Raw genomic sequence first — 26,770 nt, 5'->3', positions numbered from 1 at the left:
AAACCCTGTCGGCACCAAAAGACCACGAAGGGGGCCCCAAAAGGAGGGAATTGGAGAGCGAGCTGGAATCCCAAAACCACTCAGCAGTATGGAAGTGCCCCTAGCAGGAAAACGTGGTGCCGAAGCGATACAACGTGCTGCTGAGCAATTGAGGAATTTCATTTGGCTGAATAAGTCTCGTTTCACACTGTTTCCTACTTCTTGTCGAATTTACGCCCCAAGCATGAAATAGGGCGAGATTTAGGCGATGAGCTGGGCAGCCATATCGTGATATTCCATGGTTACTTTGCAAGGTGACATTAGTGCCAAAAATTGTGTGGTCATTTCGGCTGCTCTTCCATCCCATAAAACAATGTTTGTTCCCGGACGGTGATGCTGTGTTCCAAGGCGAGAGGCTCCTGTTCACACAGATCTAAAAGTCGAGGATTGGTTTTGTGAGCACGATGATGCTTTGTCGTACTTTCCCTGGCTGCCACAGTCACCAGATCACAATGTTGCGGTGCCTTTGTGGTCTACTTTGGAGAGAAGGGCACCTGATCATCGTTCTCTGTCATTATTCTGGAGGAATATTAGTATAAGATTCTGTTGAAAACCATACAGAATCTGCAGTTATCCATACCGGGACGACTGAAAGTTGTCTTGTGCGCCAACGGATTCCACACACCTTTTAGGCATAGCAATGGGTTGTTTTGTGGTGTTTCCACATTTTTATCCACCCTGCGTACACCTGGAAGTGTTTGTGTTATGTTTCTTGTTCAAATAGACTGACATTTCGGAGAAATATAAGGGACTATCACGTTGGTACTGTACTGCCGTTCTCAGTGAAGAGCAGCAGCGTCGGAACAGACGTCCATTCACATGGAAGACTGTTCCGTTTCGTTTGTCTGCTGGCGGAATCGCGTAGGGCAAGAAGGTCAGGCGCTGTGGCCTAACCTGAGCGACACACACACACACACACACACACACACACACACACACACACACACACACAGGCATCGTTAGTGCCCTGCTCGGCCATTAGATGGCCCCATTAGCATCGGCCGCTATTAGTGGGGCACGACGCCGTAACTCTGCCAGATAAGACGCCCGCCAGCGCTGGACTGGATCGGCGGACTGAGACGCCGCTGGAGTGTGCGCCAGTCTGGAGGGACACCTCGCATGGCCATCTGTCCGCACTCGCGAGCCTGCAGTAACAGCACAAGGCTCCAGACGCGACAACGTCATTAGTGAGCAGTCCGCAGACGAAGCGGCAGCACTTCTGTGCAGCCCCAGTTCCGAACTGCAGATACCAGAGAGGTTGTGTGCATCCGAAGGCAACGTCGGGCTTCGCGGACGCCTGGGACCGGAGAAAACGAGTGTCTCCCCAACGACACTCTGGCTGCCTCCTACAACCGAGACATAACTCTCCTGCCACGCTCTCTATTGGATAGTCAAGCGTGGATCGGGGAAATTTGGCCTGTCGGCATTGTACAAGGACAGACTTCTTTTATGCTAAGATGATGGTCTGACCCAGTTCGTCGTCCATGACAACTATCACTGTCACTGGCACTGAGAAAAACCATGATTCTTTTTTTAATTGACGATAATATACCACCGATACCGCCATGACTGGTCACAGATGCCGTATCTCTCATGATGTGGTCCACACTGTGCGTTCGCGGCGTTCTCGTTACTCTCTAACAACTCATATATTCCTCTACATCTACATCTGCATCTACATTGATACTCTGCAAATCACATTTAAGTTCCTGGCACAGGGTTTATCGAACCACCTTCACAATTCTCTGTTATTCCAAGAAGAAGAACGAACACCTTTATTTTTCTGTACGAGCTCTGATTTCCCTTATTTTATCGTGGTGATCGTTTCTGCCTTTGTAGGTCGGTGTCAAAAAAATATTTTCGCATTCTGAGGAGAAAGTTGGAATTTCGTGAGAAGATTCCGTAGCAACGAAAAGCGCCTTTCTTTTAATGATATCCAGCCCAAATGCTGTATCATTTCCGTGACACTCTCTCTCATATTTCGTGATAATACAAAACGTCCTGCCCTTCTTTGAACCTTTTCGATGTACTCCGTCAGTCCTATCTGTTAAGGATCCCACATTGCGCAGCAGTATTCTAAAAGAGGACGGACAAGTGTAGTGTACGCAGTCTCCTTAGTAGATCTGTTACATTTTCTGTCCTGGCCAATAAAACGCAGTCTTTGGTTAGCCTTCCCCAACACATTTTCCATGTGTTCCTTCCAATTTAAGTTGTTCGTAATTGTAATACCTAGGTATTTAGTTGAATTTACGGCTGTTAGATTAGACTGATTTATCGTGTAACCGTTTTCGGTGCTCCATCATTCCTCGTCAAGTAATCAATAATTTCTATCTTAGACCATTTCCGGTTGATCGACTGACTGCAGCATATTAGGTGATGAGGCATAAATGCGACTGACTGAAGAAGCTAGGCACTGAGTTTCGTTCATTTCCACCAGCCGAATGTGCAAACCAAACCAGAAGCCAGAGAGCGGGCCTCTTTACGCTGCAAGTCAGCGGAGGCTGACAAGATTTGCAGCCCATCCCTATTGCTATTCAACTTGTAGGAAGAAGAACTTGAAGCAAATGAAAGGAAACTGCAAAAAACGAATAAAAGTTCCATGGGAATAGCAAATAAGTACGGCAGACTACATAGCAGTTCTTAGAATAACTGTTGAAAGGAACGACAACACATTACGGAAAACTATTTGCGGAGAGAGGTGTGAAGATGAAGGTGGTGAAAACAAGTAAAGAGGAGAATAACGAATTACTTGACTTCAAATATGTTAACGATTCAGTAGCGGAAGAAATGAGACAATTCTCCGAGGTTACAAAAGATGGCAGATATCTGCACATTTAGACAGGTGACGGACAAGAGACTGGCACATAACTTGGGACACACATAGGTTTTATAGATTTTCAGAATGCCTATGGCAGTGCATTTTTTTCTAGGATCTGAAACCAAAACCAGAGCATCCAGAAATGTTTTGTACAAGCCATCAAAAATCTGTATTCAGATATTACTTGTCGTGTTAAAATAGGGTAGTTACATCTTAGAAATTGAAGGTTAGCAAAGGACTGAGACAAGGACGCTGCTTAGCGCCTACCCTCTTTAAAATGTTTTTAAACGAAGCACTGAAAAGCTTGAAAAGAAAGTGTAAAAATACGAGAATTAGAGTAGGTGATCACATCCTGTTCTCCCTAAATTTCGCCCACAGGCCACTTGCATGGGCGTCGATTGCCCGCCACGTTCTCCAGATCGGAAGACATGCGACTCCTTTTTGTGGGGCTATATTAAAGACAAGGTGTACATCAATAACACCAAAACTGTTGCTGAGCTGAAGACAGCCATTGAGGAGATTGTCGACAGCACCGATGTTCCGCCACTTCAGCGGCTCGGATCTTCTTCGGCGAGGAAGACGAGGTGACTTATGTGTTAAGATAGATTAATAATGAATATGAGGATTGGAGCACGAAAATTAACTTCACAAAGACTGAAAACTAGGTTGTCGGAGGTATAGAAAGGGACCTTGTTATGGATTGTGTGTGGCCGTTCATATAAGTATTTAGGCACAGTTCACTCGGATAAAGGTGGAAGCAACGAGGAAATAAACCACAGAATAGGAAAGGGAAAGGTGACAATGAAACAGTTATACTCCATTGTTTCTAATAAAACGACGTAAAAAGATTAGAAAAGGATATACGAAACGAGGTTAACGAGAAGAAATTAGAGGCAATGTAAATGTAATTTTGGAGACAAAGTTGTGAAGAAACAAGAAGATGCAAAATAAGAAATGATGCTCTAAGAGAACAGATCGGAGTTACCAGACATATTGTAGACACAATTGAAAATAAACGGCTAACATGGTATGAATACCTTAGAAGAATACCACAGGAAAGATAGACCTCTAAAATATGGCAGTGTAGATCTCCACGACACAGGAGAAAAGGAAGACCCGGGATAAACTGGAACGATGGAGCGAGGCGTGCGATGCAGGACAGGGCCACGTAAGAAGAAACTGGCAGCACAGAAGGAGATGGAAATTTGGATGCTAGAGAAGCCGCATAGTGTACAAAACTCGTAGAAAGAAAGGAGAAGAGAAATCCGTATCTCTATGGTCCCTTTGTTAAAGTTGTCAATAAATGAAATTTATTCGTAGTTGCGAATATGGACAACCTTCAGCTGTATAATAGAGTGACGCAGTTGAAAATTTGTGCCGGCCCAGAACTCGAAGCCGGATTTGCCGCTTACACGAGCGTTCGCCTTACCGGTAGGGTACCCAAGCACGCTTCACGGTCAGACTCAATCTTCCATATACTTATATGGATGTCCGAAAGAACAGACACCATATCAATATAAGTATATAGTTCTGGCAGTACCGGCCATGACCTCCTTCTCCTGTGCGGATGCTCACATATTACCCGAACTCTTCCAAGAGTAATGAGTGTGTTGTGTAGGGACACTACAAATGTAGTGTGTGGACATATAAGGTGAGAATATGGGTCTCGCGGGAGGTGTGCGCGAGATAGTCCCTGCATTATCGTCTCTGCCCTCTGTGGCTCAGATGGCTAGAGCGTCTGCCGTGTATGCAGGAGATCCCGGGCTCGAGTCCTGGTCAGGGCACACATTTTCACCTGTCCCCGATGATATGTATCAACACCCGTCAGCAGCTGAAGGTATTAATATATAATTCTAATTTCTTTTCAAGCTTCCATATGTCATCAATCATGTGTCTACAACCTACACTCGTACATCAATTAAGCATATTCCTCTACAGGGGAGACATTTAATTGAAACTCGCTTGCCCGGTTTTGGTAGATAAATACAGGATTACAATTATTTAACTGTGTGAATGTAAAACGTAAATTAGTTACAAACTATGGCGTGCACACATCTTATTCAACATGTAAAACTCACAATAGATATTCGGATTTAGGTTATAATATGTTCGATATGCCTGCCATCATTGGAGATGATGTAGCGCAGATCAATAGCGACGTTCTGCATGACCCGCTGAAGTGTCGGAACATCGATGCTGTCCTTGACCTCCTGAATGGCTGTTCTCAGCTGAGCAATGGTTTTGGGGTTATTGCAGTACACCTTGAATTTAATATAGCCCCACAAAAAAGAGCCGCATTTGTTCACATCCGGAGAATACAGCGGCCAATTAAGGCTGAGACCAGTGGTCCCTGGGTACCCCAGAGCCAGAATGCGGTCCCCAAAGAGTTCCTCCAGGACATCAAGCACTCACCTCCCTCGATGGAGTCGATCTCCGTCTTACATGAACCACATATTGTCGAAGTCAGGGTCACTTTCGGTAATGGGGATGAAATCGTCTTCCTAAACCTTCATGGAATATCATACCGACAATTCCGTCAGTCAGTCACCTGTCGAGGGTGAAGAGACTTTTCAATCGCGAAGTTCGGATCCTCAGTCCCCCCAAATCCGCCAGGTTTGCTTACTGACGAAGCCATCCATATGAAAGTGGGCATCGTCGCTAAACCAAACCATTCTAATTCCCATCATGTCCCGTGGCCAGCCGTGCAGTTTGAACATCCTCACGCTTACCGTCCAGAGGTTATGACGATTTTATTTCATATAGTTCGATAATCGTCACCCTGAATAATAATGGAGCACCTGTGTGGAAGACCCAATTCGAGTATTTGTTTATTCACGATTTTTCAAATAGTGAGATTGTAGGTGAGACACGATATTAGTCTCATTAAGTTACATCCCTAACAAAACCACGCAACGGATATTAAATAATTCGAGAAACGAATTAGCCCTGTGACATTCAACACAATGCTGGCAATCTTGACATATGAGTAATCTCTTTCAACAAACTTAATGAAAAATTGCGCATCCGACCAAAATTCAATCAGTGGCTCTCTCAACCTTAAGACTCGAATACAGATACAAACTATGCCTGGTACTAGTAACTTAAAAGGTTGTTGTTGTTGTTGTTGTTGTCTTCAGTCCTGAGACTGGTTTGATGCAGCTCTCCATGCTACTCTATCCTGTGCAAGCTGCTTCATCTCCCAGTACCTACTGCAACATACATCCTTCTGAATCTGCTTAGTGTGCTCATCTCTCGGTCTCCCTCTACGATTTTTACCCTCCACGCTGCCCTCCAATGCTAAATTTGTGATCCCTTGATGCCTCAAAACATGTCCTACCAACCGATCCCTTCTTCTAGTCAAGTTGTGCCACAAACTTCTCTTCTCCCCAATCCTATTCAATACCTCCTCATTAGTTAAGTGATCTATCCACCTTATCTTCAGTATTCTTCTGTAGCACCACATTTCGAAAGCTTCTATTCTCTTCTTGTCCAAACTAGTTATCGTCCATGTTTCACTTCCATACATGGCTACACTCCAAACAAATACTTTCAGAAACGACTTCCTGATACATAAATCTATATTCGATGTTAACAAATTTCTCTTCTTCAGAAATGCTTTCCTTGCCATTGCCAGTCTACATTTTATATCCTCTCTACTTCGACCATCATCAGTTATTTTACTTCCTAAATAGCAAAACTCCTTTACTACTTTAAGAGTCTCATTTCCTAATCTAATTCCCTCAGCATCACCCGATTTAATTTGACTACATTCCATTATCCTCGTTTTGCCTTTGTTAATGTTCATCTTATATCCTCCTTTCAAGACACTGTCCATTCCGTTCAACTGCTCTTTCAAGTCCTTTGCCGTCTCTGACAGAATTACAATGTCATCGGCGAACCTCAAAGTTTTTACTTCGTCTCCATGAATTTTAATACCTACTCCAAATTTTTCTTTTGTTTCCTTTGCTGCTTGCTCAATATACAGATTGAATAACATCGGGGAGAGGCTACAACCCTGTCTCACTCCTTTCCCAACCACTGCTTCCCTTTCATGCCCCTCGACTCTTATTACTGCCATCTGGTTTCTGTACAAATTGTAAATAGCCTTTCGCTCCCTGTATTTTACCCCTGCCACCTTTAGAATTTGATAAAGAGTATTCCAGTCAACATTGTCAAAAGCTTTCTCTAAGTCTACAAATGCTAGAAACGTAGGATTGCCTTTTCTTTTGTCATGACTGGCTCTCCCAAGGCCGTCAGTAGTTCTAATGGAATGTTGTCTACTCCGGGGGCCTTGTTTCGACTCAGGTCTTTCAGTGCTCTGTCAAACTCTTCACGCAGTATCGTATCTCCCATTTCGTCTTCATCTACATTTCTATTTCCATAATATTGTCCTCAAGTACATCGCCCTTGTATAAACCTTCTATATACTCCTTCCACCTTTCTGCCTTCCCTTCTTTGCTTAGAACTGGGCTGCCATCTGAGCTCTTGATATTCGTACACGTGGTTCTCTTCTCTCCAAAGGTCTCTTTAATTTTCCTGTAGGCAGTATCTATCTTACCCCTAGTGAGATAAGCTTCTACATCCTTACATTTGTCCTCTAGCCATCCCTGTTTAGCCATTTTGCACTTCCTTTCGATCTCATTTTTGAGACGTTTGTATTCCTTTTTGCCTGCTTCTTTTACTGCATTTTTATATTTTCTCCTTTCATCAATTAAATTCAATATTTCTTCTGTTACCCAAGGATTTCTAGCAGCCCTCGTCTTTGTACCAACTTTATCCTCTGCTGCCTTCACTACTACATCCCTCAGAGCTACCCATTCTTCTTCTACTGTATTTCTTTCCCCTATTCCTGTCAATTGATCCCTTATGCTCTCTCTGAAACTCTGTACAACCTCTGGTTCTTTCAGTTTATCCAGGTCCCATCTCCTTAATTTCCCACATTTTTGCAGTTTCTTCAGTTTTAATCTACAGGTCATAACCAATAGATTGTGGTCAGAGTCCACATCTGCCCCTGGAAATGTCTTACAACTTAAAACCTGGTTCCTAAATCTCTGTCTTACCATTATATAATCTATCTGATACCTTTTAGTATCTCCAGGGTTCTTCCACGTATACAACCTTCTTTCATGATTCTTAAACCAAGTGTTAGCTATGATTAAGTTGCGCTCTGTGCAAAATTCTACTAGGCGGCTTCCTCTTTCATTTCTTAGCCCCAATCCATATTCACCTACTATGTTTCCTTCTCTCCCTTTTCCTACACTCGAATTCCAGTCACCCATTAGTATTAAATTTTCGTCTCCCTTCACTATCTGAATAATTTCTTTTATTTCATCGAACATTTCTTCAATTTCTTCATCATCTGCAGAGCTAGTTGGCATATAAACTTGTACTACTGTAGTAGGTGTGGGCTTCGTATCTATCTTGGCCACAATAATGCGTTCACTATGCTGTTTTTTAGTAGCTTACCCGCATTCCTATTTTCCTATTCATTATTAAACCTACTCCTGCATTACCCCTATTTGATTTTGTGTTTATAACCCTGTAGTCACCTGACCAGAAGTCTTGTTCCTCCTGCCACCGAACCTCACTAATTCCCACTATATCTAACTTTAACCTATCCATTTCCCTTTTTAAATTTTCTAACCTACCTGCCCGATTAAGGGATCTGACATTCCACGCTCCGATCCGTAGAACGCTAGTTTTCTTTCTCCTGATAACGACATCCTCCTGAGTAGTCCCCGCCCGGAGATCCGAATGGGGGACTATTTTACCTCCGGAATATTTTACCCAAGAGGATGCCATCATCATTTAATCATACAGTAAAGCTGCATGTCCTCGGGAAAAATTACGGCTGTAGTTTCCCCTTGCTTTCAGCCGTTCGCAGTACCAGCACAGCAAGGCCGTTTTGGTTAATGTTGCAAGGCCAGATCAGTCAATCATCCAGACTGTTGCCCCTGCAACTACTGAAAAGGCTGCTGCCCCTCTTCAGGAACCACACGTTTGTCTGGCCTCTCAACAGATACCCCTCCGTTGTGGTTGCACCTACGGTACGGCCATCTGTATCGCTGAGGGACGCAAGCCTCCAAACCAACGGCAAGGTCCATGGTTCATGGGGGGAGGACTTAAAAGGTAGGTAGTACATTTAATGCACTTCACTTATTTTTAACAAAAGAAGCACGTTGAATATGGTTCAGCAACAATGCTGATAAGAAATATTTATTAAAAAATGAACTTAATTAATTTGTTGACGACGAGGGAAATGGAATGTGACCTAACAGTTTTCCTACTGCTCATTCACGAAGGAATAAGCCTCTCCTAATCAACAATGAATGTGCATTATAAAATTGAAGTCTGCGTGCAAGCGTAAAGATCAACTGAATCACGATCGGAGCTCAGCAAGGAGCCGACGTCGAGATTTCTAAACTGCCGGAGCCGTATCGAGCACGTGTGCTGTGTTGTCGAGAGTGCGACTGCTGGTGTGATGGAACGGCTCACGTTCTGCATGATGGGTGCGTTTATATTGACGTGCTTGGTGGCGAAAATGACTAATCCTGTGCCATGCCGAAAAAAGTATGGAAAAATCACTTTTAAAATTTACATTAATGAGGACGACGGTATGTGTCCATTCCAAATGTGAAACCTATCTTTAAACTTTCAAGGTCAAACATGAATCTGTCTTCGTGGCTGAATGCTAAGGGAAAAGGTGATTCTGCAGTTGTGCAGCACCAAGAAGAACTTGCCAACGACCGTAAGCCAAGTCAGTAGTTTTCCCTCAGTCACATGGGGTGAATTAGACGACTGTTTGATCTGCTTTGTCTCCAAAACAGAGTCTCTTACTAGAGTTGAAGGACGCGAGAGCCGCCCCTCTGATTTCATAACATATTGACCAATAGGTATTGCCCTCTCTGAATGCTATAATATTTCCACAATATGGCTTGGAGCTAAAACAAAGGAAAACACATTAGAAGATGGCGGTAGGTGGCATTTTTGCATTCCGTGTCTTCATTTCTTCAAGATTGCAATCTGCCGACGGAGTTGTCTTCCCAGAGCGGAGAGAGAGAGAGAGAGAGAGAGAGAGAGAGAGTGATCGGTGTCCTCTAATACAAGGAAAACACTTTAGACATGGGTGGTGGATGCGTCCGTGTCCGCATTTTTTAAGACTCCAGTATGCTTACAGACGTGTCTTCCCAGCATGGGCAGGGAGGGAGCATAACTCTTCTCTAACACAATGGATGCAGTAAAACGAAATGTAAAAGCAAGTTTCCTGTTTCGCAAGCTCTAAAACCAATTGTAAGTTAAGGAGAAAAAATAGGAGGAGGGGGGGGGGGGGGGAAGGGTCGACGACACCCTGAGGTAAACTCATAACTCTGGAGCCATCAGAGACCAGTGTCTCAGGCTCCATCTGTCCACTGTGAAGAGTGCACACTGCTCAATTCTGACAAGACCCTTCTACGCTTATAAGCTACCCTAAGTACACTGTGATGGAAAACTACAATTGTCGTTAATCCGTTATACAGCTGATGGTTGTCAATATTTGTATCTTCGAATACATTTCGTGTGTTTCGTAACAGGTTTAGTTGCCGCAGTGCCTGTTCTTTCGGACAGACATGCATGTCTGAAGGAACATTGCAATGAACTTCCGAACAACACACGAAGAGCGTCACCGATTCAACGTGTTGTTTCCGTGTTAAATCGTTTTTATTACCGTTTTATAGCCCACTAGTGCACGGTAAAGGATGAGATATGCAGATTTGTATCGAACCAGAAACATCTAAACAATGAGTGTCATATATTTCCTTTTTTGTACATACCAGTAGCTTTCTTTTTAATTCTTATTGCACCGTGCTAAAGTGACATCAGCCTGTAGCAATCGTTCGCGGCGACGGCCAGAAAGCGACGGAAGAGAGAGACAGGGCGGAGAGGCGACAGCGGGAATGTGTGCACAGAACTGACAGAGATATACGACCACAAAAATCGTATCAATGGTGCCAGAGAGGCACAAGTCTCACGCGTCAATTTTAAGCAAAGTACTGGGTTCTTTGCAATGTTCACACCAGTGTCTAACATGGCTGACAAAGATGATGCAATCGGTACTGTATCTGTATATTAACAATCTGTTGGTTGGTTGGTTGGTCTTGAGGAGGAGATGAAATAGCGAGGTCATCGGTCCCATCGGATTAGGGAAGGATCGGGAAGGAAATCGACCGTGCGCTTTCAAAGGAATCATCCCGGCATTTACCTGAAGTGATTTAGGGATATAACAGGAAACCTAAATCAGGATGGCCGGACGCGGGTTTGAACCGTCGTCCTCCCGAATGTGAGTCCATTGTGCCAGCCACAGCGGCACTTCACTCGGTAGAGTAACAGTTAGTACTGAGATCCTAAATGATTAATAATAATGTGTAAAAAGGAGTATAATTATGTATTTCTTGTTTAACTTAAGCATCTTCCCACAAATATCATGACAAAAATTTACAGTAATGTCACCATTGTGGGAGTGATGCACTCAGCCAAGATAAAGCTCATGCAGGTTAAACATGGCACATTACTAGCACGGTCGGGAAAACGTTACTTCGTTCATGGAGACACACTTTTCAAGATCTCCTTTTGGTACCAAACCTCCATAAATGTTTCCCACTGTAACTGCAATTTTTAGAAAGGAGTATAGGTGACGTACACTACAAACGGTCGTTCCTTCATACCCGAGACTGCAGAACTTAAATTAACCGTTTCCTGGATTACCTTAACGAACCGGCTCATAGGACTTTCCTCCCTCGGGCATGGATGTGTGTGTTATCCATATAGTAAGTTAGCTTAAGTTAGATTAAGTAGTGTGTAGGCTTAGGGACCGATGACCTCAGCAGTTTGGTCCCGTAAGACCTTACCACAAATTTCCAATTTCCATAGGACTGTCTCCTACCTTTTCACTCTGGACCTTTCGTTGATGTAGTTCCTTAAAGCAGTTTTTGTAGTACATTAGATTCGTGTGGAGATACGAGAAGGTGACCTGTACGGCTATAATTTGGGAGTGTGAGCAGCTAATCTATTTGAAATAAACCCTGGAATGCCATTACGGTGCGTTTACTAACGAACACTATAAAACATATATGATTAAATAGCTGAAAAAACACAGCACAGCACAAATAACCTGCATTTGTAGCAGCAGTAAACGACCTAATAACGGCGCCAGACACTTGTTGTCTTATATAGACGTTGCCGACCACAGCGCTGTATTCTGTCTGTTTACATATCTCTGTATTTGTCTAAAAATCGAGACCATGTTTAAGACAACTAGTGCGGAGAACGGACTGAAATTACAAACTATCGCCGATTGACTACACTCACCCGCAGCAAAGATCTCGAGCACACTTTTTAAAATTTGTTAGCTGTTTGTATGTGATTGACAGCTGAATACTTCTGTTTTCGTATGCAATGGGTCTACTGTATTGTGATAGAGTAGTATCGAAGCTTTAACAAGTGATACTGTAGTACTGAAGGTTTAACTACAATTAGGTTCCTCCTAGCATCTGTTACGCCTAGGGTGGACTCTAGTAATAATTACTTCTTAAAGAAAAGTTTTAGATTTCGCGCCTGAGTATTGATGGGCCCCCTGTCGTACAGATCTCAGGGCAAGTTTCGTTCTTATGGCTCGCTTACATTCCCTCACTACACTGACTCACTACCGAGTCGTACGATACATGCGTTACCGATGCCTGCGTAGGAAACAGCTTCTCTCTGACTCCCTCGTATTCTGCAGTGCCACTTAAGGGAGCCAGCTAGCTTCCATGTCTCAATAAAATGTAAAATTTAGAAAGTAAAATGACGTCCAGAATAAGAGGAACCTCTCACCTCACAAGATGAGAACAATGGGATACGTATTCAAGAATAGACAGTGCATGTCACATATTCTTTCAGCAATATTATGCAATCATGCTGTAACAAAATGAAACTGTGCCGTAAGAAAGGACTTAAATGGTTCAAATGACTCTGAGCATCTTCCCAAAAGCTTAACAAACAAAAAAAATGGTTCAAATGGCTCTGAGCACTATGCGACTTAACTTCTGAGGTGATCAGTCGCCTAGAACTTACATCACATACATTCATGCCCGAGGCAGGATTCGAACCTGCGACCGTAGCGAGCGCTTGGTTCCAGACTGCAGCGCCTAGAACGGCACGGCCACTTCGGCCGGCAGACTTAAGTGAGTAGTGCATGGTCATAAATACGAAGAAGGACAGTGTTATACTGTAGACTAAATATTGAGTATTAGTGAAATTTAGGCTTTTATTTCAGTATTATTATATATGACTTACAGTGTTTACCTCTCGTTCAGTAGCTACATAATTGCTGTGTGAGTTAGGGTTCGACCCGATAGGTAGTGTCAGTACATTTACGTAATGCATATGTTCATGAATCTTACATGGGAGTCTTTGAAGGAAAGATAACGTTCTTCTCTTAAACTTGTAAAAGCTAGGCTTAGATGAGTAACATTTGATACAGCCAAAAAACGATTTTACTGCTTCCGTTGTAGCTGGTCAGAGTGACCGAGCGGTTCTAGGAGCTACAGTCCGGAACCGAGCGCCTGCTACGGTTGCAGGTTCGAATCCTGCCTCGGGCATGGATGTATGTGATGTCCTTAGGTTAGTTACCTTTAAGTAGTTCTAAGTTCTAAGGGACTGATGACCTCTGATGTTAAGTCTCGTAGTGCCCAGAGCCATTTGAACCATTTTTTAAAACACTGTATTTCACGAGATGAGTTTGGTAAACAATGCATAAAGTAAAGCTTTAACAGTCAATGACAGCTGCAAATTATCAACCACTCCTGTGGCAAAGGATGATATCAAGTTAAGTGATAACTAATATTTCATCTCCAGAATGAGATTTTCACTCTGCAGCGGAGTGTGCGCTGATTTGAAACTTCCTGGCAGGTTAAACTGTGTGCTGGGCCAAGCCTCGAACTCGGGACCTTCGCCCTTCGCAGGCAAGTGCTCTACTAAGTGAGCTACGCAAGTAAGGCTCACGCCCGGTACTCACAGCTTTACTTCTGCCAGTATCTCGTCTCCTACCTTCCAAACTTTACAGAAGCTCCTCTGCGAACCTTGCAGAACTAGCACTCCTGAAAGAGGAGTGCTTTCTTTCAGGAGTGCTAGTTCTGCAAGGTTCGCAGGAGAACTGCAAAGTATGGAAGGTAGGAGAGGAGGTACTGCAAGAAGTAAACCTGTGAGGACGGGGCGTGAGTTGGGCTTGGGTAGGTCAGTTGGTAGAGCACTTGCTCGCGAAAGGCAAAGGTACCGAGTTCGAATCTCGGCCCGGCACCCAGCCTTAATCTGCCAGGAAGTTTAATGTTTCATCTGTTGTATCTACATTATGCCATCTCCCACAGCTATTAAAGAACCTACAGTTAAGGCCTGACTATTTAATTTTGTTACTTCTTAACAAAAATAAAAGAAATTAGCCCTCATATGAAGTTACACAGACAGAAATATCACGCAACTCTAGTTGTTGAGGGGAACGAGGAGGGGTGATCTACGATTGTACGAAGTACCTTCATCTTATACTGTTTGGTGAGTTGCAGACCATGCATGTAACGTGGGCACAGTATATTAAGATTTGCGTGCGACTGAAATGGAGACGCCGAGTTAAGAAGCGTTCTGCCTCGCATCTTCTTACCATTGCCCCGCGTCTAAGCTCCACCATTTCTCTCTCTCTGCGAGATTTACGGATCACCGGAACAGTGAATTTAAAGCTACGGCCTGGGAACGCGTATGAAAGCGCCGTTCGGCTGCCCGCTGGAGTCGCAGACGTTTACGACTGAAGACCGCAAAACAAACGCCGGCCGGCGCGTGCGGGCGAGGGGCAGAGCGCGCTTTCGCCGCCGAGTCCGCGGGCGAGATCAAACGCAGGCGCCGCAGCACGACGACGCGTTTATGCCAGCCGGATGGTCTAATTGATTCATCATACGTTCGTGCGCAGTAACTTAGCTGGCGAAAGCGCCCGACAGCGTCATAAGGCGGCTTTCGAAAGCAGCCTTCACGACGCTGACCGAAACACTGCCCGCCGACGTAAATCCGACCCGGCGGCGGCGGCTGGCGACCGCGTCTTATTCGCGACGGGTCGCCGCATCGATACCCGCGCTTGTTACGTTAATTGGGCGCACAGTTTATAGCCCGCCATTGTCGATATAGTGGACAGCTGTGAGCCGCGCGCCGGCCATTAGAAATAAATGGCCCGGAGAAAATGAGCGATACGTCGGCGGGCATGATCGGTGTCTCGTCAGCCGCGCGAGTCGCGACCTACCGTATCAGGTTACTGCTGTTGTAATTACGCCCATGGGGCGTTACCACGCCCATACGGGCTGCATCTGAACCAGCAGCCATCACTCCTGATCCACGCCTTGGGTTTTACTCCTGCATAAATACGTGCAGAAACTGTTTTACCCACAGCAGCAGGAAAGGACAACAGAAGCACTGAAACCAGAGGAACGTGCCGTAGGTGTGTTGCGAAGGAAATGACCAGAAACAATTATAATACACTTAGGTGTCGCAAGTCATGACTCAGGTGACGCAAGTCATGGGATGACTTCTCGTATCGTGACGGACCTCCTTTTGCACAGTGTAATCCAGCAGCTCGACATGGCTTCGACTCAACAAGTCGGTGGGAGTCCCCTGCACAACTATTGAGCCATGCTGCTTCTTTAGCCGGCCATTATTACGAAAGTGATGCCCGTGCAGGATTTTGTGAATGAACTGATCTTTAGATTATGTACCATAAATGTTCGATGTGACTCATGTTGGGCTGTTTCACTCGAACTGTCCAGAACATTCTTCAGACCAATCGCGAACAACTATGGCTCGGTAACCTGACGCATTGTCACCCGTAAAAGCTCCATCGTTGTAAGGGAACATGAATTCCCGTGAATTAGTGCATGTGATATCCAAGCAGGCAGATGTTGAGCAGCTGACCGCCAAGATGATCCAAAGAGATACCAACAGCCTCCTCAACGACTGTTCAGCGGACGTTGCTCCGTATGGGCCTCCGCAGTCGGCGCCTAGTCCGTGTACCCTTGCTGACTGCTGTTCATCGACGACGAAGACTGGGATTTGCACGCCATACCGCAGATGGACGTCCACTCAGTGGCCACAGCTGATGAATCACATTTATGCTCCATTGGACATCTGGCTGTTAACTTTGTAAGATGGCAAGAACTATACCCCTTACATGAAGTCATTAAAGATCACCGAACTCACGTTGAGCGAACAGTAGGGCTGAACAAAAATTACTGACAAGACACAATGCATCTTGTAGAGGGTATAGTGTGGACATAATGGAATAATTAATGTTGGGTGATGGTTTTAAAGTAATTCACGCGACATGAAAACTTAGTGGAAACACGTAGATTTACTGGAGGCTAGTTTATCCCAGGGGAGTGTTAAGAGTTGACTGCGTCCAGGTGGCAGTGAGTGGCTGGGGAGCAGCGAAGGGAAGCGACAATAGGCAGCTTATGGAGTCTCAAACTCCGAGAAAGCGGTAACGGGGCGTGGGCTCCAGCTGCCTTAAGATGAATGACAGTGAGTGGGTGGTTGACCCCATGCTGGTGTACCGGGAAGCAGACAGAGAACTTGTACGCCTGTTGATAAATGTCCGTCATCCTGTTTTCAGTTAAACCTGGGAGAAAGCCGAGAAAAGCTACGGTGGAGCGGTCAACAGAGGCCGAAATATACGTGTTCATGACTACAGCAACTTCACACTGAATTCACGGTCCACAGAGTCTGAAGTAAATCAGGTGAAGAGCGACAGAATGAAATACGCCGGCTTCCGATGGGAACATAGGACCGAGGAATTTGAAGTACTCTCCTGGGAGTCAGAATTTCGGAAAAATTGGTGTTTTATACAGATGCTAATTTTGATGGGTCGCCTGGGAGAAGCTAAATAGCAGAAGTTGAGAGAAAGGAAATTTTGTGGGAATTCGTTCATTTCCCAGAGCAGGTATTGTTCAGCACTGGGAAGTGACACATAACTAAAACGACTTGCACTGCAATTGGCGTAAGTGATTTTGCTGGAGAGGAAACCGAGGCGAAAAGCGATCTGGCAGAAGTCTCCATAAAAGTTGCCTAGAGTGTGGACGTGGTGCTCTTTACTCAGCTTGCCTGAGAGAGACAGTGAACATCTCTGCAGTTTAGGACTTAGCAAACTGAACGATTGAGCTTGGAGATAGAAAGTTTTCGTTCAGCTATGTGCTGAACAAGATAGCTAGGAGTGAATAGACAAGCGCACCCTTGCAGCACCACGAGGCCAGCCGACATCCGCACAACGACGCCTCCTAACCACACAGAATTCGGTGATATTGCGCCCCCTCTGTCTTGTGTTAGGCCACTGATTAATTTGTTGCATCACGTTGGCAAAGTTTTCACAAGGGTTTCATGTGCTGTGTATTGTAGAATTCTTCTCGCAACTTCGCATTACGCCTTGGTCAGTCGAAAAGAATTAATTTTGATTTATCGCGCTTTACTCCACGTAACCTCCCCCCATGAACCATGGACCTTGCCGTTGGTGGGGAGGCTTGCGTGCCTCAGCGATACAGATGGCCGTACCGTTGGTGCAACCACAACGGAGGGGTATCTGTTGAGAGGCCAGACAAACGTGTGGTTCCTGAAGAGGGGCAGCAGCCTTTTCAGTAGTTGCAGGGGCAACAGTCTGGATGATTGACTGATTTGGCCTTGCAACATTAACCAAAACGGCCTTGCTGTGCTGGTACTGCGAACGGCTGAAAGCAAGGGGAAACTACAGCCGTAATTTTTCCCGAGGACATGCAGCTTTACTGTATGATTAAATGATGATGGCATCCTCTTGGGTAAAATATTCCGGAGGTAAAATAGTCCCCCATTCGGATCTCCGGGCGGAGACTACTCAGGAGGATGTCGTTATCAGGAGAAAGAAAACTGGCATTCTACGGATCGGAGCGTGGAATGTCAGATCCCTTAATCAGGCAGGTAGGTTAGAAAATTTAAAAAGGGAAATGGATAGGTTAAAGTTAGATATAGTGGGAATTAGTGAGGTTCGGTGGCAGGAGGAACAAGACTTCTGGTCAGGTGACTACAGGGTTATAAACACAAAATCAAATAGGGGTAATGCAGGAGTAGGTTTAATAATGAATAGGAAAATAGGAATGCGGGTAAGCTACTACAAACAGCATAGTGAACGCATTATTGTGGCCAAGATAGAAACGAAGCCCACACCTACTACAGTAGTACAAGTTTATATGCCAACTAGCTCTGCAGATGATGAAGAAATTGAAGAAATATACGATGAAATAAAAGAAATTATTCAGATAGTGAAGGGAGACGAAAATTTAATAGTAATGGGTGACTGGAATTCGAGTGTAGGAAAAGGGAGAGAAGGAAACATAGTAGGTGAATATGGATTGGGGCTAAGAAATGAAAGAGGAAGCCGCCTGGTAGAATTTTGCACAGAGCACAACTTAATCATAGCTAACACTTGGTTTAAGAATCATGAAAGAAGGTTGTATACGTGGAAGAACCCTGGAGATACTAAAAGGTATCAGATAGATTATATAATGGTAAGACAGAGATTTAGGAACCAGGTTTTAAGTTGTAAGACATTTCCAGGGGCAGATGTGGACTCTGACCACAATCTATTGGTTATGACCTGTAGATTAAAACTGAAGAAACTGCAAAAATGTGAGAAATTAAGGAGATGGGACCTGGATAAACTGAAAGAACCAGAGGTTGTACAGAGTTTCAGAGAGAGCATAAGGAAACAATTGACAGGAATAGGGGAAAGAAACACAGTAGAAGAAGAATGGGTAGCTGTGAGGGATGTAGTAGTGAAGGCAGCAGAGGATAAAGTAGGTACAAAGACGAGGGCTGCTAGAAATCCTTGGGTAACAGACGAAATATTGAATTTAATTGATGAAAGGAGAAAATATAAAAATGCAGTAAATGAAGCAGGCAAAAAGGAATACAAACGTCTCAAAAATGAGATCGACAGGAAGTGCAAAATGGCTAAACAGGGATGGCTAGAGGACAAATGTAAGGATGTAGAAGCTTATCTCACTAGGGGTAAGATAGATACTGCCTACAGGAAAATTAAAGAGACCTTTGGAGAGAAGAGAACCACGTGTATGAATATAAAGAGCTCAGATGGCAGCCCAGTTCTAAGCAAAGAAGGGAAGGCAGAAAGGTGGAAGGAGTATATAGAAGGCTTATGACTACTACTACATGACTACATCTACATGACTACTCTGCAATTCACATTTAAGTGCTTGGCAGAGGGTTCATCGAACCACAATCATACTATCTCTCTACTATTCCACTCCCGAACAGCGAGCGGGAAAAACGAACACCTAAACCTTTCTGTTCGAGCTCTGATTTCTCTTATTTTATTTTGATGATCATTCCTACCTATGTAGGTTGGGCTCAACAAAATATTTTCGCATTCATAAGAGAAAGTTGGTGACTGAAATTTCGTAAAAAGGTCTCGCCGCGACGAAAAACGTCTATGCTGTAATGACTTCCATCCCAACTCGTGTATCATATCTGCCACACTCTCTCCCCTATAACGCGATAATACAAAACGAGCTGCCCTTCTTTGCACCATCTCGATGTCCTCCGTCAATCCCACCTGGTAAGGATCCCACACCGCGCAGCAATATTCTAACAGAGGACGAACGAGTGTAGTGTAAGCTGTCTCTTTAGTGGACTTGTTGCATCTTCTAAGTGTCCTGCCAATGAAACGCAACCTTTGGCTCGCCTTCCCGACAATATTATCTATGTGGTCCTTCCAACTGAAGTTGTTTGTAATTTTAACACCCAGGTACTTAGTTGAATTGACAGCCTTGAGAATTGTACTATTTATCGAGTAATCGAATTCCAACGGATTTCTTTTGGAACTCATGTGGATTATCTCACACTTTTCGTTATTTAGCGTCAACTGCCACCTGACACACCATACAGCAATCTTTTCTAAATCGCTTTGCAGCTGATACTGGTCTTCGGATGACCTTACTAGACGGTAAATTACAGCATCATCTGCGAACAACCTAAGAGAACTGCTCAGATTGTCACCCAGGTCATTTATACAGATCAGGAACAGTAGAGGTCCCAGGACGCTTCCCTGGGGAACACCTGATATCACTTCAGTTTTACTCGATGATTTGCCGTCTATTACTACGAACTGCGACCTTCCTGACAGGAAATCACGAATCCAGTCGCACAACTGAGACGATACCCCATAGCTCCGCAGCTTGATTAGAAGTCGCTTGTGAGGAACGGTGTCAAAAGCTTTCCGGAAATCTAGAAATACGGAATCAACTTGAGATCCCCTGTCGATAGCGGCCATTACTTCGTGCGAATAAAGAGCTAGCTGCGTTGCACAAGAGCGATGTTTTCTGAAGCCTTGCTGATTACGTGTCAATAGATCGTTCCCTTCGAGGTGATTCATAATGTTTGAATACAGTATATGCTCCAAAACCCTACTGCAAACCGACGTCAATGATATAGGTCTGTAGTTAAATGGATTACTCCTACTACCCTTCTTGAACACTGGTGCGACCTGCGCAATTTTCCAATCTGTAGGTACAGATCTATCGGTGAGCGAGCGGTTGTATATGAGTGCTAAGTAGGGAGCTATAGTATCAGCGTAATCTGAAAGGAACCTAATCGGTATTCAATCTGGACCTGAAGACTTGCCCGTATCAAGCGATTTGAGTTGCTTCGCAACCCCTAAGGTATCTACTTCTAAGAAACTCATGCTAGCAGATGTTCGTGTTTCAAATTCTGGAATATTCCATTCGTCTTCCCTGGTGAAGGAATTTCGGAAAACTGCGTTCAATAACTCCGCTTTAGCGGCGCAGTCGTCGATAACAGTACCATCGGCACTGCGCAGCGAAGGTATTGACTGCGTCTTGCCGCTTGTGTACTTTACATACGACCAGAATTTCTTCGGATTTTCTACCAAATTTCGAGACAATGTTTCCTTGTGGAACCTATTAAAGGCATCTCGCATCGAAGTACGTGCCAAATTTCGCGCGTCTGTAAATTTTAGCCCATCTTCAGGATTTCGCGTTCTTCTGAACTTCGCATGCTTTTTCCGTTGCCTCTGCAACAGCGTTCGGACCTTTTTTGTGTACCACGGGGGATCCGTTCCATCTCTTACCAATTTATGAGGTATGAATATCTCAATTGCTGTTGCTACTATATCTTTGAATTTGAGCCACATCTCGTCTACATTCGCATAATCAGTTCGGAAGGAATGGAAATTGTCTTTTAGGAAGGCTTCTAGTGGCACTTTATCCGCTTTTTTAAATAAAATTATTTTGCGTTTTTTTCTGATGGATTTGGAAGAAATGGTATTGAGCCTAGCTACAATGACCTTGTGATCACTAATCCCTGTATCAGTCATGATGCTCTCTATCAGCTCTGGATTGTTTGTGGCCAAGAGGTCAAGTGTGTTTTCGCAACCATTTACAATTCGCGTGGGTTCGTGGACTAACTGCTCTAAATAATTTTCGGAGAATGCATTTAGGACAATCTCGGAAGACGTTTTGTACCTACCACCGGTTTTGAACAGGTATTTTTGCCAACATACCGAGGGTAGGTTGAAGTCCCCACCAACTATAACCGTTTGAGTGGGGTATTTATTTGTTACGAGACTCAAACTTTCTCTGAACTGTTCCGCAACTGTATCATCGGAGTCTGGGGGTCGGTAGAAGGAGCCAATTATTAACTTAATTCGGCTGTTAAGTATAACCTCCACCCACACCAATTCGCACAGAGTATCTACTTCGACTTCACCACAAGATAAACCACTACTGACATACACCAACACTCCACCACCAATTCTGCCTAATCTATCTTTCCTGAACACCGTCTGAGACTTCGTAAAAATTTCTGCAGAACTTATTTCAGGCTTTAGCCAGCTTTCTGTACCTATAACGATATCAGCTTCTGTGCTTTCTATTAGCGCTTGAAGCTCAGGGACTTTTCCAGCGCAACTACAACAGTTTACAACTATAATTCCGACTGTTCCTTGATCCAAGCACGTCCTGTAATTGCCAAGCACCCTTTGACATTGCAGCCCATCCCACACTTTCCCGAGGCCTTCTAACCTAATAAACCGCCCAGTCCACGCCACACAGCCTCCGCTACCCGTGTAGCCGCCAGCTGAGTGTAGTGAACTCCTGACATATTCAGCGGAACCCGAAACCCCACCACCCTATGGCGCAAGTCAAGGAATCTGCAGCCAATACGGTCGCAAAACCGTCTGAGCCTCTGATTCAGACCCTCCACCCGGCTCTGCACCAAAGGTCCGCAGTCGGTTCTGTCAACGATGCTGCAGATGGTGAGCTCTGCCTTCATCTCGTAAGCAAGACCGGCAGCCTTCACCAAATCAGATAGCCGCTGGAATCCAGAGAGAATTTCCTCAGATCCAAAGCGACACACGTCATTAGTGCCGACATGTGCCACCACCTGCAGCTGGCTGCACCCTGTGCTCTTCATGGCATCCGGAAGGACCCTTTCCACATCAGGAATGACTCCTCCCGGAATGCACACGGAGTGCACACTGGATTTCTTCCCCTCCTTAGCCGCCATATCCCTAAGGGGCCCCATTACGCGCCTAACATTGGAGCTCCCAACTACCAGTAAGCCCAACCTCTGCGATTGCCCGGACCTTGAAGGCTGAGAATGATCCTCTGAAACAGGGCAGGCAGCTGCATCTGGCTCAGCCAGAGACAGTGCCTGAAACCGGTGCCAAGTGAAACAACAAGGGGCGCAAACGCCCTCCATGAAAAACACGACCACATCATAACACCACAGCCTCCGAATTTTACTGTTGGGACTACAAACGCTGACAGATGACAGTCACCGGTCATTCGCCATACCCATGCCCTTGCACCGGATTGCCACATTGTGTACCGTGATTCATGAATCCACACAACTTTTTTCCACTGTTCAATCGCCACTCCTTACACCAAGCGAGGCATCGTTTGGCATTTACCAGCGTGATGTATGATTTATGAGCAGCTGCTCGACTGCAAGTTTTCTCACCTCCCGCCTAACTGTCATAGTACTTACAGTGGATCCTGACGCAATCTGGAATTCCTGTGTGACTGGTCTGCTCATTACGACCCTCTCCAACTGTTGTCTCTGAAGTCAACGGACGAGGTCGGCCCGTACGCTTTTGTGGTGCACGTGTCCATTCACATTTCCACTTCACTATCACATCGGAAACAGTGGACCTATGGATGTCTAGGATTGTGGAAATCTCGCGTACAGACGTATAACACAAGGGACACCCAGTCACCCGACCACGTTCGAAGTCCGTGAGTTCCGCGGAGCACCCCATTCTGCTCTCTCACGATGTCTAATGACTACTGAGGCCGCCGATGTGGAGTACCTGGCAGTAGGTGGCAGCACAATGCACCTAATATGAAAGACGTATGTTTCTGGGAGTGTCCGGATACTTTTGATCACATAGTGTAATCGTTGGTAAGCATAAGGTTGATTAAAAAGAGTAGCAGTGCATTCCCTAATCCTGTAGATGTTAAACGGATCGTCCGTCTCTGGCCGACGGCCGAATTGCGCAGCGTTGTTATTCCTGCGTCCGCAGTCCAAGTATTCCTCACTTCAAACCAGAAGATACTAAACAGTGTGAGAATCTTAGTATTACACTACTGGTCATTAAAATTACTACACCACGAAGATGACGTGCTACAGACGCGAAATTTAACCGATAGGAAGAAGATGCGGTGATATGCAAATGATTAGCTTTTCAGAGCATTTACACAGGGTTGGCGCCGGTGGCAACATCTACAACGTGCTGACATGAGGAAAGTTTCCAACCGATTCCATACACAAACAGCAGTTGACCGACGTTGCCTGGTGAAACGTTGTTATGATGCCTCGTGTAAGGAGGAGAAATGCGTACCATCACGTTTCCGACTTTGATAAAGGTCGGATTGTAGCCTATCGCGATTGCGGTTTATCGTATCGCGACATTCTTGCCCACGTTGGTCGAGATCCAATGACTGTTAGCAAAATATGGAATCGGTTGGTTCAGGAGAGTAATACGGAACGCCGTGCTGGATCCCAACGGCCTCGTACCAATAGCAGTCGAGATGACAGGCTTCTTATCCGCGTGGCTGTAACGGATCGTGCAGCCACGCCTCGATCCCTGAGTCAACAGATGGGGACGTTTGCAAGACAACAACCGTCTGTACGAACATTTCGACGACGTTTGCAGCAGCATGGACTATCAGCTCGGAGACCGTGGCTGCGGTAACCCTTGTCGGTGCATCATAGACACGGGCGCATGCGATGGTGTACTGAACGACGAACCTGAGTGCACGAATGGCAAAACGTCATTTTTTCCTATGAATCCAGGTTCTGTTTACAGCATCATGATGGTCGCATCCGTGTTTGGCGACATCGCGGTGAACGCACATTGGAAGCGTGTATTCGTCATCGCCATACTGGCGTTTATCAGGCGTGACGGTATAGGGTGCCATTGGTTAGACGTCTGGGTCACCTCTTGTTCGCATTGACGGCACTTTGAACAGTGGACGTTACATTTCAGATGTGGCTCTACCCTTCATTCGAAACCTGCGAAACCCTAAATTTCAGCAGGATAATGCACGACCGCCTGTTGCAGGTCCTGTACGGGCCTATGTGGATACAGAAAATGTTCGACTGCTGCCCTGGCCAGCACGTTCTCCAGATCTCTCACCAATTGAAAACGTCTGGTCAATGATGGCCGAGCAACTGGCTTGTCACAATACGCCAGTCACTACTCTTGATGAACTGTGGTATCGTGTTGAAGCTGCATGGGCAGCTGTAGGTATACACGCCATCCAAGCTCTGTTTGACTCAATGCCCAGGCATATCATGGCCGTTATTACGGCAAGAGGTGGTTGTTCTGGGTACTGATTTCTTAGGATCTATGCACCCAAATTGCGTGAAAATGTGATCACATGTCAGTTCTAGTATATTTGTCCAATGAATACCCGTTCATCATCTGCATTTCTTCTTGGTGTAGCAAATTTAATGGCGAGTAGTGTGGTATCTGATTCCGTCCCACTTTTATTCTTGTCGTGAAACAGTTTCCCATTGCCTTTATTGGATGGTCAGAGGGAGATTGTGCCATAAATGGAACGCCAGAGATTACGGAAAGTGGGTGCTTCCCTGGAGCGCACTGGGTTTTCATGGAGCGGTCAGTAGGTGTTGAGGTGAAACAGACGCTAGGCGTTAGGCAACTCCGCGGAGGTTCGCCGTATCCGGTAGTCGGCCAGCTGCGGCGCAGGGACTGGTCGGCCGCGTGCCACGGCATTAATCTTCGTTACGGCGCATCTCCGCGGAGCCGGCGAATATTTCAGCGGGTCGCGATGCCCGGACCGAGCGGGGCCCTTCTGGCCCGGCCGGCCTGACTTATCGCCACGCGCCAGACCCCCTGCACCCCGCTGGGCGAACCAGCCTCATATTTTGGCCGCCCGTTAGCCTAACGTAACGTAACGTAACGCCCCGGCGTCGAAGTCACCGCACTATTTGTCACATCGGATTAGGGCGGACCGGTCGCACAGGCAACAACGCTCTTTCTCTCTCTCTCCCGGTCTCTCTCTTTCTCCACCAGAAGAATGCGCACCTCTCCCGTAAAATCCAGCACAGCATTCGCACATCTGCCGCGAGGGGTCATGGGTCGTGCCCCGAACAGCAGGCTTTCTAGCGGCTGCCGGAACACAGACAGGACGCGACAGTATCTCACCACGGAGAGCTCCTCGCAGTTTATGCTTCTCTGGGAATTCCTGTAAACCTTTAAATCGTAACTGTAGAAGTTAGCTTTGTGTGTGTGTGTGTGTGTGTGTGTGTGTGTGTGTGTGTGTGTGTGTGTATGTGTGTGTGTGTGTGTCGGAAGTGGGTAATTCCTGTAAACCTTTAAATCGTAACTGTAGAAGTTAGCTTTGTGTGTGTGTGTGTGTGTGTGTGTGTGTGTGTCGGAAGTGGGTAATTTCTGTAAGCCTTTAAATCGTAACTGTAGAAGTTAGCTTTGTGTGTGTGTGTGTGTGTGTCGGAGGTGGTTATATACACTGCCGGAAAATAAAATAGTACACCATTTGAGAGGTTTCCAATTCACTCATGATTTACTGCTGCAACAGTGCAATTGGAGTAGGCCTACATGAAATGATTACATTTACAAATCAATAGCACAAGCGGTTCTGAGGTAACAGGTATCAAAAAAATGGCACTGAGCACTATGAGACTTAACTTCTGAGGTCATCAGTCCCCTAGAACTTAGAACTACTTAAACCTAACTAATTTGAACCTGCGACCGTAGCGGTCACGCGGTTCAAGACTGTAGCGCCTAGAACCGCTCGGCCACCCTGGCCGGCCGTACCAGGTATCTGCTCAAGCTGAAACACACGTATTAGTACGTGGTGTAGGCTCTACGGGCAGCTGTGCAGGAACTATTTCTGGCATCCAGTTGGCGAATACTGTCCACCTGGTCACGTGGTTGTGTAAGAGTTGTTGGATGAGGAGTAGCACGAGTCACTTCTTGTCCCATCGCATCCAACATGTGCTGAACTAGAGACATGCCAGGGGAGTTGCTACACGTCTTGCGGAACACGTTGAGTTTCACGGTTAGTGTGTGGGCCAGCATTGTCCTGCGGGAGCAACACATCACCTTCTTGTCACAAGATCAGCGAAAGAACGGATCTAACACGTTCCGAGCGCTGTTTAGCGTACCCTTCAAAAACAACAAATGTGAACGAGTGCTGTGGTTTATCACACTGCGGACTGTAAGGCCTGGGTTGGGGACAGTGTCTCTTGGACATATGCACTCTGCGAGGTAGCACTCTGTAGGTCTACGACCAGCACTTGCGTGCAGGCAGAACCTGCTTTCAG

The 26,770-nt window shown here is 45.5% G+C and overlaps 1 protein-coding gene across 1 annotated transcript in view; it reads right to left on the bottom strand.

Annotated features, from left to right (window-relative positions):
- Positions 1 to 26,770, bottom strand: part of LOC126273408 (tigger transposable element-derived protein 4-like) — a 110,078-nt gene that overhangs the window by 28,351 nt on the left and 54,957 nt on the right. The gene's annotated exons all lie outside the window — the stretch shown is intronic.

The sequence above is a fragment of the Schistocerca gregaria genome, chromosome 5, assembly GCF_023897955.1.
Source record: "Schistocerca gregaria isolate iqSchGreg1 chromosome 5, iqSchGreg1.2, whole genome shotgun sequence".
Classification (NCBI taxonomy): Eukaryota; Metazoa; Arthropoda; class Insecta; order Orthoptera; family Acrididae; genus Schistocerca; species Schistocerca gregaria.
This window is presented reverse-complemented; position numbering and strand designations above follow the sequence as displayed.